The sequence below is a fragment of the Trachemys scripta genome, chromosome 8 (genome assembly GCF_013100865.1).
Source record: "Trachemys scripta elegans isolate TJP31775 chromosome 8, CAS_Tse_1.0, whole genome shotgun sequence".
Lineage (NCBI taxonomy): Eukaryota > Metazoa > Chordata > Testudines > Emydidae > Trachemys > Trachemys scripta.
The window spans coordinates 30276336-30289330 of NC_048305.1; the positions used below are offsets into that span (position 1 = coordinate 30276336).

Below are 12995 nucleotides of genomic sequence, written 5' to 3' on the forward strand. Positions count from 1 at the left end.
GGGCCAGTGCCAGTCCTCAAATCCTCCCAGTGGGCCAATGTAACTCATGCCACCCAGAACCCCCCCCAAACTCCGCCCCCACTTGCCTGAGGCCCTGGGACAGAGTTTGCGGGGGGAGGGGGAGAGGTTTGTGGTAGAGGATTGGAGTGCACGCTCTGGGAGGGAGTTTGGGTGCAGAAGGGATGAAAGGTTGGGCTCTGGGAGGGAGTTCGGGTGGGGGAGGGGGTCTGGTATCAGGCTCTGGGATGGAATTTGGGGGCTGGGAGTGTGTGGAGAGGGGGTGCAGGCTCTGGGAGGGAATTTGTGGGCTGGGGTTGTGGGGACTGGGCGCAGGCTCTGGGAGGGAGTTTGGAGGTGGGAGGGGGTGTGTGGGAAGGGGGTGGGGATGCAGGCTCTCGGAGGGGGTCGTGGGTGTGGTGTTTACCTGGAGCTCCAAGGCGGGGTGGGCCGGAGGGTCTCTGTGCACTTCTGCCCCCAGACACCACCCCCACAGCGTCCCATTGACCGCAGGGGCACTCGGGCTAGGGGCAGTGCGCAGAGGCACAGCCCCGCACCACTCCTGGGCCACAGGGAAGGGCCGGCAGCCACTTGAGCAAGCAGTCAGATGCCGCTCAGCTCCACTGCGCTGCTGGGCCCCTGAGGGGGGAGCGCCCGGGGGCAGCAGGTGGGGCCAAGGGAGAGACCCGGCCCGAAAACTGCTGGAGTCCCGAAGGCCACATTAGAGAGGCTCGTGGGCCACAGATGGCCCATGGGCCAGGAGTTTGAGACTCCTGGTCTATGTGAAATTTTAGTTTGCACTTACTCTGCTAGTACTTTTTATGTAGCCTGTTGTAAAACTAGTCAAATATCTAGATGATTTGATGTACCCCTGGAAACCTCTATGTACCCCTCAGGGGTACGTGTACCCCTGGTTGAGAACCACTGACCTAGAGAATCTAATTAATATGAATTTATAAAGGATACTATGCCCGATCCTTCCTCCTTTCTCAAGAGCAATCTTTCATTTCCTCTGTACTCCCCCTAAATATTTATTAATTGAGTCTTGAAACCAAAAAAAAATAAGTTAGTTTATTGCAAAAGATAATATCCCATTAAAACAGTCTAGAAATTTACAAAACATTACATTTGATTATTACATTTCTTTAGGAAGGTGCTCTGTATTTGAGCTAGCATAATTACCAAGTCTTGTGACTGTTCATAGGACAACTATATTTTTTATTGAACTACAGGCGGGGAAAAGCTTTGTAACCTATGTCATACCAGATTCAGGATTCTATTCATACATTTTGTTTTGTTTTTTAAAAAAGAAATAGATTGACTTTCTCTGTAAAACAGAGTAACTTCAAGTACAGTAATTTTGGTATATATATAATGTCATATGCTGTACAGTATTTTACAAAGAGCTTGGTGTATTTCTCACATAAATATGTCAAATTTTTCATAACAGCCTACTTTATTTTTGTATACCAATGTTATCAAATGGGATCATTCTGTGTGTGTGTGTGTGTGTGTGTGTGTGTGTGTATTTTACTCCTCTTATGGGAGCTACTTTGAAACACTACACAGTAGACTGTTATGGTGTAAAATCTTTTCTGCCCAACATTACTAGTTTTGTTATCTACAAATCTATATATCTGTAGTCTAATCCTGATGTTACACAACTGAGCAGTATGTCTCCGGAGCCATCTGTTCTCCTTTTTCCTATTTGATGCACTGTAATGGAAAGTCACACATCACATTTTGTTGTAGTTGTGTCACATATGCCCATTGGAGGATCTAAAGTACCTATTTGTAACCTGGTAATATGTTTTATTTATGTTGTCAATTTCTATGTTCTGGCTAAATAAAACAGAGAAAATAGCAAAGGAGCAATTTGAGTGACTTAATATCTCTTTAGCTCTTTTCTGTAACATCAGACGTAGCGGATGTATCTATATGTCTGACACTTTTCCAGTGTGTTCTCTAATAGAAATCACCCTTTTGAGTGTAATGCTATGTAATACTATTGCAATGTAGGAGCTGAATATATAATTTTACAAAGAAATTATATGAAGCGTAGACTATGTAGAAGTTTGTGTACAGTAGATGTACACATGCAGTATTGTGCAATTTTATTGCACAAATACGATGCCCGCTAAATTCTTTAGTGCAAGAGAAGCTTAGTTCTGAAGCTATATTTTTTTCTGTGTGATATGTACAATTATATGATTTCGTCCTTCTTTTACTGTGAATTGTAGTCAAGCAGTGCTTGAGACAGGTGTGGAATTAAATGGGCTAACTTAATATACTTAATCTTAACTTCTCCTGTACCCCCAGATTGAGTGCAGAAAACACTATTCAAGTCTAGAATGATGACAAAGAGAACCCCACCACAAGCTGGCAGTGCTAGCACACCCTGTAGAGAGGTTTTGATACTGCTAGGAAATGGTTAAGTGGCTGCTGTTCACTCGCTGAGACAGTTGGTGCTTTACACCATCCTCATATAATGGAGCTGGGAGTGATTGTTTAGAAAGAGAGTATCTATGGGATGAAAGATCATTAGGGAGGGAACCCTAGGAGCAACCAAGCCTGAGGAGAAGGTGTGAGCTGAACTTTATCGCTTTTATGTTAAATTCTGTGATGATCACACCATACCTCTTGAATGGCCGAGTTTGGACTCAACAAAATGTGTGGACTGTGTTTGAATGAAAACCGGGAAGGAAATTGGTTCATTCTCTCCCTCAGCAGCAGGCTGCAATAGGAACTGCTGCAGGTACAAAGAGCCCACTGGCCAAGATAAGAAGCAGATAATTCACTATGGTACTGTGTGTTTATTATTTTTTTAAAATGTACATCTTAAAGAAAAAAATTAACAAAGATTAAAACACATCCCAAAGGGCTGGCAAGTGAAGATTAATTCCTTAGTAGAGGGGCTGCTTCTTCATTTTATGCTGGTAAAGAAAAAATAAACTCTGGGAGTGGAATATAGGACTGGTGATAGCTAAATCTAATGACCTTCCACCAAAGGTGCTAAGAGCCATGAAAACAGGAGAGTGGGAGAGCATTTTTTAGCCTGGAGAGTTGTTATAGCTTTTGATACAGCTCACGGATGTCCCTTTACCATGAGACACTCAGCATTCAAAACTAGTTGGCTAGAAGGAATGCTATTGTACATAAATAGACCGTTCTATATCTCTGTTACATAGACACAGATACACAGTCAGTATGGAAGAATACTATAGGCGTGCCAGCATATAAAATGTGTATTTAAATGGGTGTGATAGTGGTGTACTCTAACAAGGGCTAAATTCTGACCCTACTTACCTCTACAAATCCTTATTGAAGAGGGCTTATGGGTATAACTAGGTCACAGTTTTGTTACTAGAATTTAAAGGGAGGTTTTCCTCTGAAAAAGGTTCCAGTGAATGGCATTGTGGATTCATTGTCCCTCAGTGACTTTCATATCTAATGTGTTTAATTCTTTCTAATTCCCAGTCCTGAAAACTCTCACTCAGCTGAGTCATGCTAATTTCTTTACTTTCCACGCCTCATCACCTCTAAACAAAGACCAGTTACATCTAAGCAAGCCCTATTGTGCTATGGTTCTACCCTTAATGACTCCTGTGCAATCTTATTACCTTCAGTGATTTTTTGCAGGTATAATTGATTGTCCTTAATACCTGGAACTTATTAAATGGTTTTGCTGACGTACAACAATGAACAAAAGCTAACTTGTCTTCTTTCTTGGCATTGCACACTAATGTAAAATGAGTAAAAGAAACATGAGCACTTTTGTCACTAAAGTAATAAGACTATACGTCCCCCCAGGAATAAATCAGATGAGTAAGAATGTGCCATGTTAGTATATTAAAGTCTCTTTTCAGAGTGGGACTGCCCTATACTCTGCCACCTATAGTACTGTCAAGGCTTTAATACTTGGCTATTAAATTTACTTTTCTGAAACTTTTCCCCTTTTTTCTAAACATTTTTGCATGGAAAACAGCTATTTTTCTTGGGAAAAAAAGTTTAACTTTTATATCTAGTTTTGACTAGTTGTCATAGCTATTTTTCTAAATTTTGAAAAATAGCTAAATTGAAATCTGCTCTACATTAACTTTTCTTAACATTTCCCTTAACACTAATCTGTATTAACATCAAAACATCAAAGTGTACAACTGGTTTGACACCCTCTGAGATGCTGTGAGTATGTTCTGTTGGATCAAAGAGGCATGTGTTGGGACATTTTGATCTTGTGTGAAGGATCTTAGTTGCACAATGGTACAGAGATAGAGATGTTTTATAAAGTGATTGCTTTTTAGGAAAGGATGTTAATAAATATGATTCTCCCCCTCCCTCAACTGCAGTAAAATAATTGTTAGTTTCTGAATAACACCAACCAAAAAAAAAAAAGGAATCGTGTCCAGTCTTGGATGCTATAGATTTTTAACTCTTACACTAGTGTAACAAATCAATCACTTGTGCTATATATAGATATCCATATAAAATTATATATATATAATTTTAATGGATTGTCTCCCTTGGAGAGGAAGTTTTCTGAAAATCTGTGTCCCACCCCACAGTTTTTGGTTGCACCACTGGGGACAAGATCAGAGAATGACTTTTAGGCCATTTTGTTTGAAACTAAGCATAATGTGGGAATGCATATGGGAGTGGCTTCCTTTACTTTGATTGCCCTTGTTTTTATCAATTTAAATCACAACTTCAGCATTATTTGAAATTAAAAATTTTGCCTTCACAAAGCATATGAAGATGTCTTTTTGAATCAAAGAGAGAGATTGCATCCCATTTCAAAATACTCGTGTCACTGAGCTTGTTAAATGAGTAAATTCCATTCTAAGCTTTTGAGTTTTCAAATACCTTCTTAGACATTTTTTAGTTTCCTGTTTGTGATTTCACAGTTGTACATATTAAAGCCTCTGTATATATGTTTTAATATCTTCTGAAATGTAGTCCTTCAATTCTGTATGTCAGCTAAAAGACATTCACATCCACCAGAAGCATTTCTTTTTCACCTTTTTTGTTTTTCGTCTTAATTCCTGTTTCTCAGGAATTGGATGGTCAGGTGGTAATTTGGGGGCTGGAGCCGTGGCAGGTGTTTGCTCCACTTGATCCAGTGTTTTCAAAACCTGATGAAATCTGCCTTCTTGTTGTCTGAAGTCATATTCCACACTATGGAATACATGGGAAAAATAAGTTAGTAAGTTGTAAATTACCAATTACAAGGAGAAAAATATGGAAAATATTTTTAGACTTTGCTGCAAAGAATATTTCCTCTTTCAGAGTTGACATGATAGAGGCTGACTCAAATTTAAACAATTGTAGGCTGTGCTGTTCTGATGTGGTCCTGTGTAGCAATTGTTACTCAAGTGAGTCATCTTTACTCACATGAGGTGAAGGTTGTGGGATTGGGCCCAAGGTCATTCATTCAGAAATTAAGTAAATGCACAAACAGGAATATCCCTAAAAACCAAACCAGGATCAAGCAATCACAGCTGGGAGGTCTTACTCAATACAATTAGGCAACATTTTACTTCATTCCAATAACTATTCATGCATATGCTGCTTCATTCACCCATTTTTTCCTTCAGATTATATAAACAAAAAAGAAAGCAAATTTGCCTACCATAGGTAGATACATTTATCTATATGTGTGTGTATCTGTGTATATATAAACATTTTCCTAGAACAATTTAAAAATTACCATAATAATGAAATTGACCCATACAATTAATCTTCAGTATGCTATTTAATTCATGTTAGCCCAAATGTTCCATAGTATGGAAAGGTTGCTAATGCTGATTACTTTTTTATTACAGTGTAAAATGAATTGTCACATAAAAGCCTGTTTAAACTGTCAGTGAGTTAAGTTTTCTAATGGTGTTTTTTTGTTTAATAGAAGATGTATTCTTGCTCCTGTGAGTGGGTGTCACTTGTCTTCAATGATTCTGCCTCATTGGGCTGCATTATTATTGATAAAGATGTCAAGATCACCTGCATGCATTAATAGTAAACAGCTTAATCATAAAACAGAATTGCTTCAACTTTACTATACTTTTCTAAATAAGTCATTTCTTGACTGACGTTTTTCTTCCCATATTCATTGGTAGATAAGAGTAGCCATTTGATGCTGGTTGTCTTGAACACAAATGCCATATGTTAAACTTAATGAGCAGCATACTAAATATTCACCAAAAGAATCAAAATAACCTGTTTTATCATCAGTTTGTTGATTTAATACAACAGTATCTTCAAAAGGCCTTAATCATGATTAAGGTTCTATCATGCTAAGTATTATAAAAAAATAAATTACATGCTATGGTTTCTGCCATGAAGTGTTTACATTAAAATCTAGAGACCAAGCACAACAAATGAATGTTACTAAAATCAGAGGGGAAGGAGAATGAGGATGAGGGTAAAAGTAATGAGAGCATGAGTTTCTGTAGTCAGTGAGAGTTAGTTTGTGGTTCCAAACCAGTTAAAATCTATTTGTGGGTGTATGTTTCAGCTATTCCCAACTGGGAATTACCTGTAAATGTTAAGTTAGAAGAGGGTTTTGAGGAAGAATTTGAATGAGTATAGGATAGTGGCCTTGCAGACTAGTTCAGGGAAGATGTTTGTTTTACATAGGGAGTGCAAAAGAAAACACACATGTCCTGGTAGGGAGTACTGGACATAGTCAATTCTGGTATCACTGGTAGAGTTGAGGGAGTGGGGGATGAGGATATGCAATAAGGCAAAAGAATGAATAAGAGAGTGGCATAGCTGTGGATGCATTAAAAGTGAGGACAAGAAGACTGCACTTGTGCAGGAGAAGAGAAGGAGCTAGTGGAAGGATTAAAATGGGCATAGGGAAAATCTAATGGTCCAAACCACAAGTAACAGATGATTTTAGTAGTTCCTACTCGAATGGTCAGGAGGGGGAACCATATGGATGTTGGGGAGAGAAGATGACTTACAATCTTTTGCCAAATTGCCCTACAATCATGGGTGCCTTACAGTGCCTTGATACTGAAGGTCCCAGGGATGCTCACAATCAGCCCATATGCATGCAGGTCATATCCTCAAGTGTCTGTGTGCTAGACAGCCCTGGTTCAGCATCTCTGACTCCAGCAACCTGTCTGCAGCCCCTGGTTCACACCAGCCTTGGTTACAAGCAGCAAGGGAACACCAACACACTCCCAGTCCCAAATTTTCCCAGAACCATGTGCTTTGCAATGTCCAACCCTCTCTTGGAGAGGTCAGGGAAATAATAAGGTTCTTTTGTTCCTCTAAAGACACACAAAGAACACCACAGCTTATTAACTGGGGTAAATACACCCTTACATTTACATGAGTTGGTTTAAAATAAAAAACAAAAACAAATTCATTGACAATAGGACACAGGTTAAGGGATGTCAAGTAAAAGGAATAAAGTTAGAGTTACAAGCAAATAAAAGTGAAAACATTAAAAAGGCTAAAATTTAATCTAGCTAGGTACAAGCTTTGTTCAAGATGGTTTCTCACCTATACTCAGTTTCCAGAGACTTCAAATCCCCCTGCTTGTTGAAGGCTCATCTTTCTCAGTTTGCAAGAGCTCTGTTCACTTTTGTCTGCGTAGTGATGAATGCCAAAGATAGCATCTGTCTTTGCTTATATTTTCCCACCATCAATGACTTTGTTTAAAGAGGCAGGATTATCTCTTGCTGTTTTTCCCTTCCTGGGGGCTTGCCATTCCCCTGCCGATTTCTTTGTAAATAGAGCTTCCTTTGTTACTGATCACACTTTGCTTAATTTCTTTGTAGACAGGCAGATAGCTGCCTTCCCTCCTGTTTGGGGGAAAGCCTGTTTTTCCCTTGTTTGGTCACAGACTGGAAGCATAATGCCATTAAGTATCCATATTTTCTTCATAGAGTGTTAATACTACATTTCACAATAATAGTGATCACCGGTGTGTGTCATAAGCTTTCTGAAGAGACCTCACTCTATACACCTTTATAATACTGTAATATTGTATACAATTAGTTGATTCAATTGCCTGTCTCTTGAGGTTCAGACCCCTTGTCTTTCTTGACCAGTAAACCTTGAAAATGGATTCTTCTGAGGGTTACCCCTCAAAGGAAAGTTTATTCAAGCTGTAAGGAAGGTGACATGGAGCCTAGTGATGAAGGAAGCTCCGTGCTCTTTCTTTCCCTGGGTGTTAGATTAATTTGTCCCCCTCTTCCTCCCCCCCACCAATATGTAAAAATGGACTTTCATTGTCTTTGCCCTGGAGATAGGGCTGGTCAGAGAATCAAATACACATTCCTTTGTCTAAGGCAAACCTGTTTACCAACTTCCCCTGACACGCTTGGTTTAAAAACACTTTAGTTAGAATTTCAGCATCTATTATAACTTTTTGTACACACCCTGTGCATACCTCCTACAAAAATAATAATGATTAGTGAGTTGTTTTCAAATGATACCTCACAAGGTATATTTTGTACCAAGCGTATTACTGTAGTGTGTATGATGTGAATACAGGGGTGCTTAGTGTCTCAATGGTTGGCTATAGTCAAGGCAGAGTCTCTGTTCTCCTGTGATTAAATCTTTGTATTTAGTCCTGGAGGATTCCTGTAGCTATAGCGAGAAACAACCTTAAGTGAATGTCTAGCAGCGGTTCAGGAGCCCTGCAGAGTGGTTCCCAAAACCGGGGTCTACCTGGCTAACTTAAGACATTTATCAGGTCTAGAGAAGGAAGCGTTTAACGTAGCATCCAGATTTTGGGTCTAGGTGCTGGAGAAGATGGTTGTGACGTCAGCAGTGACAGAGAGAGTGGGGAGTGGAGGTTTCATGAAGAAGGTGAGGGTGGTGGAAGTGGTAGCAAGGAGTCAGAAGTGGTGAATAGAGGGCTGAGATTGTGGTCACATGGGTCACTGAGGTGGGAAAAACAGAGCTGCTCGATTAGGAATATGGTAGAAATGTTGGAGGAGAGAATAAATTTGTAGTGGAGGAAGCCAGTGTTCTCATGGGACTTGATCCCTCTAGGGCCACTCAGTATCATGGGCACAGACATGGAGGGCATGGATATTGTTGATGAGCCAAGGATAGGATTTTGATGGGATGGTCCTGGAAGATGTAGAAAAGAGTAAAAGTCAAAGGTGATAGATAGAGCAGAGTTGAAATACTCAGCAGCTGATTCAGTTGAGGAGGTGAGTGGGAAGAACAGCACCATGAGAACTAAATATTTCATAATGTACATTTTGACATGTACTGGAGAGATTTGGGGGGAAAATGTTGCACAGTATGACACAAGCAAACCTACCGAAGAACATCTGGTGCCTATATGCTCTGTAACTAAGTCTAATTCTGCAACCTCTATTCACATGAATAATCTTTATTTATGCTAGTAAGCCAATTGACTTCAACATGTCTGTTTATATAAGTCATGGGTTCAGTCTAGATTAATGGGACTATTCATGTGTGTACAGGCTGTAGGAGCAGGCCCCCAGTTATCTTTCACAGGGAAAAAATGAAAGAAAAAGCTATCTTAATTAGAAAGGACCACAGAAGTTCCAGAGGAGTTATTAGTCATGCTTTTGTAAGCCACACTATCACTGATGTTCATGTAATTTGGTACACTTCTCCAGTCAGAACATGAGATCATCAAATCAGTTCCATATATTGTGTTTAGAGCAATCATTAACAAATTTCCTTCTGTGACTAATCTGAACTGTTATTTGAAAACCAAGAAGATTAGCAGGTGTACCTTAACTTCTTGACTTAATCTCAGGGCATTGTGTACCACAGGCTATCATGATATAATATGGTGAATTGCACAATACCTTCAACTTGCTTGGAGTTACCATAGAATTTATCACAGAATCAGATCAACCTCTAGGAGGGAACATATCAAGCTAGAGTGACCAGATGTCCTGATTTTATAGGGACAGTCCCAATTGTTGGGTCTTTTTCTTATATAGGCTCCTATTACCCCCCACCCCGTCCTGATTTTTCAGACTTGCTGTCTGGTCACCCTATACCAAGCCAAGAGGAATGGGGGAGAGGTAAATTCTGCCAGCTTATCGTCAAAGTTTGCATAGGATAGGGTTTCCATAGAAGCAACTGTCTCACTGATGTCATTCCCGTTGCCCAGCAGCACAGCATCTCCCCGCATTTGCAGGTCAAGTCTTGATCAGCCCCTTACAACTCTGGGCTGGCACATGCTCAGTGCAGAGGGAATCTTTGAAGAATTTAGCTGCCTAATTAGAACCAGTCTTTATTGAGCATGTATGAATTAAGATTTTTCCAGGCTTTTAATTTAGGCAAATTTGGGTAAATTTTCACAGAAACAGCAAAAGCCCCATCCACAACAAGCCAGTCTGATCCCCCCTGCCAAATTTCAATTACCTGATTTAAAGCAGGGAGGTGCTAGAGCTCCTTGATGAAATAGTTATAAGAATTGTTTTAACATGGGCAAAAAAATATATTTTCCCCTAATCCTGTTCTTGGAAATGGCCAAACCATTTTAGTTGAACCTTTCCACAAAAGCCTGAGGCAGATACATGGCATGGAAAATTTCCACGCAAACAATTTAACTTTGCCAAAATTTTATGAGCAGTTAAAAACAGTCTTCTCATGGAAGTGTCAGGCAACCTTAACCATACACAGAACTACCAGCTCCTCTCATAATAATAAATATTAAGTCTACAGAGTATGTAGATTATAATGATCTGCATTCCCTCTTTCCTGAACAGACAGAAACAAGTTGCAAGTGCAATCTGGCTACATCTTAACTAGAAATTTCATAGTCTATTAGAGGTCTCAGAAAGGATGCACATTTCATAATAAGATATTATGATCCACTGGTCACTTGGGAATTAAGCATAGACATAAGCAAAATACCTAGACTTCTTCCCACGGTCATGCATGATTAATAACCATAAAAAATGAGTCCTCAAGCAGCTTGTTTGTCACATAAACTATTTTCATTCTATATTGGAATCTAAATGAATCCCTTAAACAAATAAATTTATATATAAATTGATATGTGAAGTCTTCTGCATGTTCCTTATTCATAGTCATCCATCATCCTTCATTTCTGGTCATTCTATCTCACCTGCTGCTGCTATTTTTCCCTATTTTAACTTTGTGATCAAACACAGGATCATAAATGCTTCATTTTCTAAGAATGGCTGAGAGTGTCGCTGGCAACAATAGACAGCAATGGTCCATAGAGCAGCAATGGTCCATAGAGCCAAATGTCCATGGCCACACTATATAGCTTTATTTTAGGCTCCACAGTATTATTACTGATCTGGGGCAGCAAGGTTAATTGCAGATGACCACATGGCTGCCGCCATTCCAGGGGCGGGCAATGTCCCCTCCTGATTTCAAGTCTAATCTCCAGGGCTTGATGTGTAGGGACATTATCTCTGAAGTAGGCTATATGTGCCAGGAAATGGTGACCGATGATGACTTAAAACCTCTCAAGGTTAGTTCTCAATAATACATCCCTATTACTGATAAATCAAACCATCGTATGTCCAGTAATCACTGCTGGTAAGGCATATAAAATGCCTCCAGCCTCCTAATGTCTTGCTCAAGCAACAAGGAGTCTGGTGGCACCTTAAAGACTAGTCTTTAGTCAGACTCCTTGTTGTTTTTGTAGATACAGACTAACATGGCTACCCCCTGATACTTGCTCAAGCAATATCCATGTGATCACCAATCATGCAGTGGCTTTTCTCAGTAAACATGCTTCAGAATTCGTTGGTCTTCTATTCTAATAATGACTATACCGAGCAAGCTGCCGAAACTGTACTATTGCTGATGGAGGCAATTGCTGGGGTCACCTTTGAATATCCAGAGTTCTGATTTGAAGTGTCCTTCAAGTATCATAAAATGCAGGCTGTATCAGCTCCTTTCTGCGGTTGAAATTTAATCTAGAAAAAGAAAATCTTGATTCCTTTTCACTTTAGACATTTGGCAGTGACCGCTGAAAACTAAAAGGCCTTACAGTGAGGTAACTGTAGATTCTGTAAGATTCTGCAGTGAAAAACTTTCTTTTAAAACATTTGTACCCAGAGTAGCTATAAACTGTATCCAAATGTCACATATGTACAGCTGGGTCTAAAACATACAAAATGTATAGCTTCCCGTATGAGAGAATAAACCAAAACCAACCTGTCAGCTTTCTTCAGACCTTTAGTTTGAGCATCTTGGTCAATCCACTATCAATATCCCTCTGTAATTTGGAAATTTAAATAGCAAATTCTCCCCTGTTTATACTAAGCGTAATTACAAGTCTTAAAGTGTAGTCTCCCTTCTCACTAATAGAACCAAGAGAAAAATAGACACCATTTTTGTTTCTATGGAAACTTTTGACCCTTGCAATTTTCAAATGCTGTGCAGCAAATTCAGCTTGATGAATCATATTAAAGTCCACAGGAGTTGTATAATTTAGAGTATGTAATGTGACTTGACTTAGGCTATTCACCTGGCATTCAAAACTATTACAGAATAACATAAATATGACAATGAACCAGATTATTTTTTAGTTCAAAACAATGTATTAATCCAAATAAAACATGTCAGTCCAGTCTGACACATTTGAGAAACTACTGTATTTTCTTGAGCATAGGCTATAAAGAAACTGTATTCCCTTCAGCTATTGTCACTCTGCAAATGTGAGTTAGGCTTGGTCTACACTACCCCCCCCAATTCGAACTAAGGTACGCAACTTCAGCTACGTGAATAACGTAGCTGAAGTCGAAGTACCTTAGTTCGAACTTACCTTGGTCCACACGCGGCAGGCAGGCTCCCCCGTCGACTCCGCGGTACTCCTCTCGCCGAGCTGGAGTACCGCAGTCGACGGCAAGCACTTCCGGGTTCGACTTATCGCGTCCAGACTAGACGCGATAAGTCGAACCCAGAACTTCGATTTCCAGCCGTCGAACTAGCTGGTAAGTGTAGCCAAGGCCTTAGTGTGTTATACCATTTCAGTGATTTCCACACAACTCCTATTAATGCTGACAGGA

The 12995-nt window shown here is 39.8% G+C and overlaps 1 protein-coding gene and 1 long non-coding RNA gene across 3 annotated transcripts in view; one reads left to right on the forward strand and one right to left on the reverse strand.

The window, feature by feature from the left end:
* The window catches only part of DOCK2 (dedicator of cytokinesis 2), a 494284-nt gene that overhangs the window by 227130 nt on the left and 254159 nt on the right, over nt 1–12995 (forward strand). The window lies entirely within an intron of this gene.
* Nucleotides 4808–12995, reverse strand: part of LOC117881691 — a 117835-nt gene continuing 109647 nt past the window's right edge. Inside the window, exon 3 of the long non-coding RNA XR_004646842.1 lies at nt 4808–5169. This is a non-coding gene — a long non-coding RNA (uncharacterized LOC117881691). The remainder of the gene's footprint in view (nt 5170–12995) is intronic.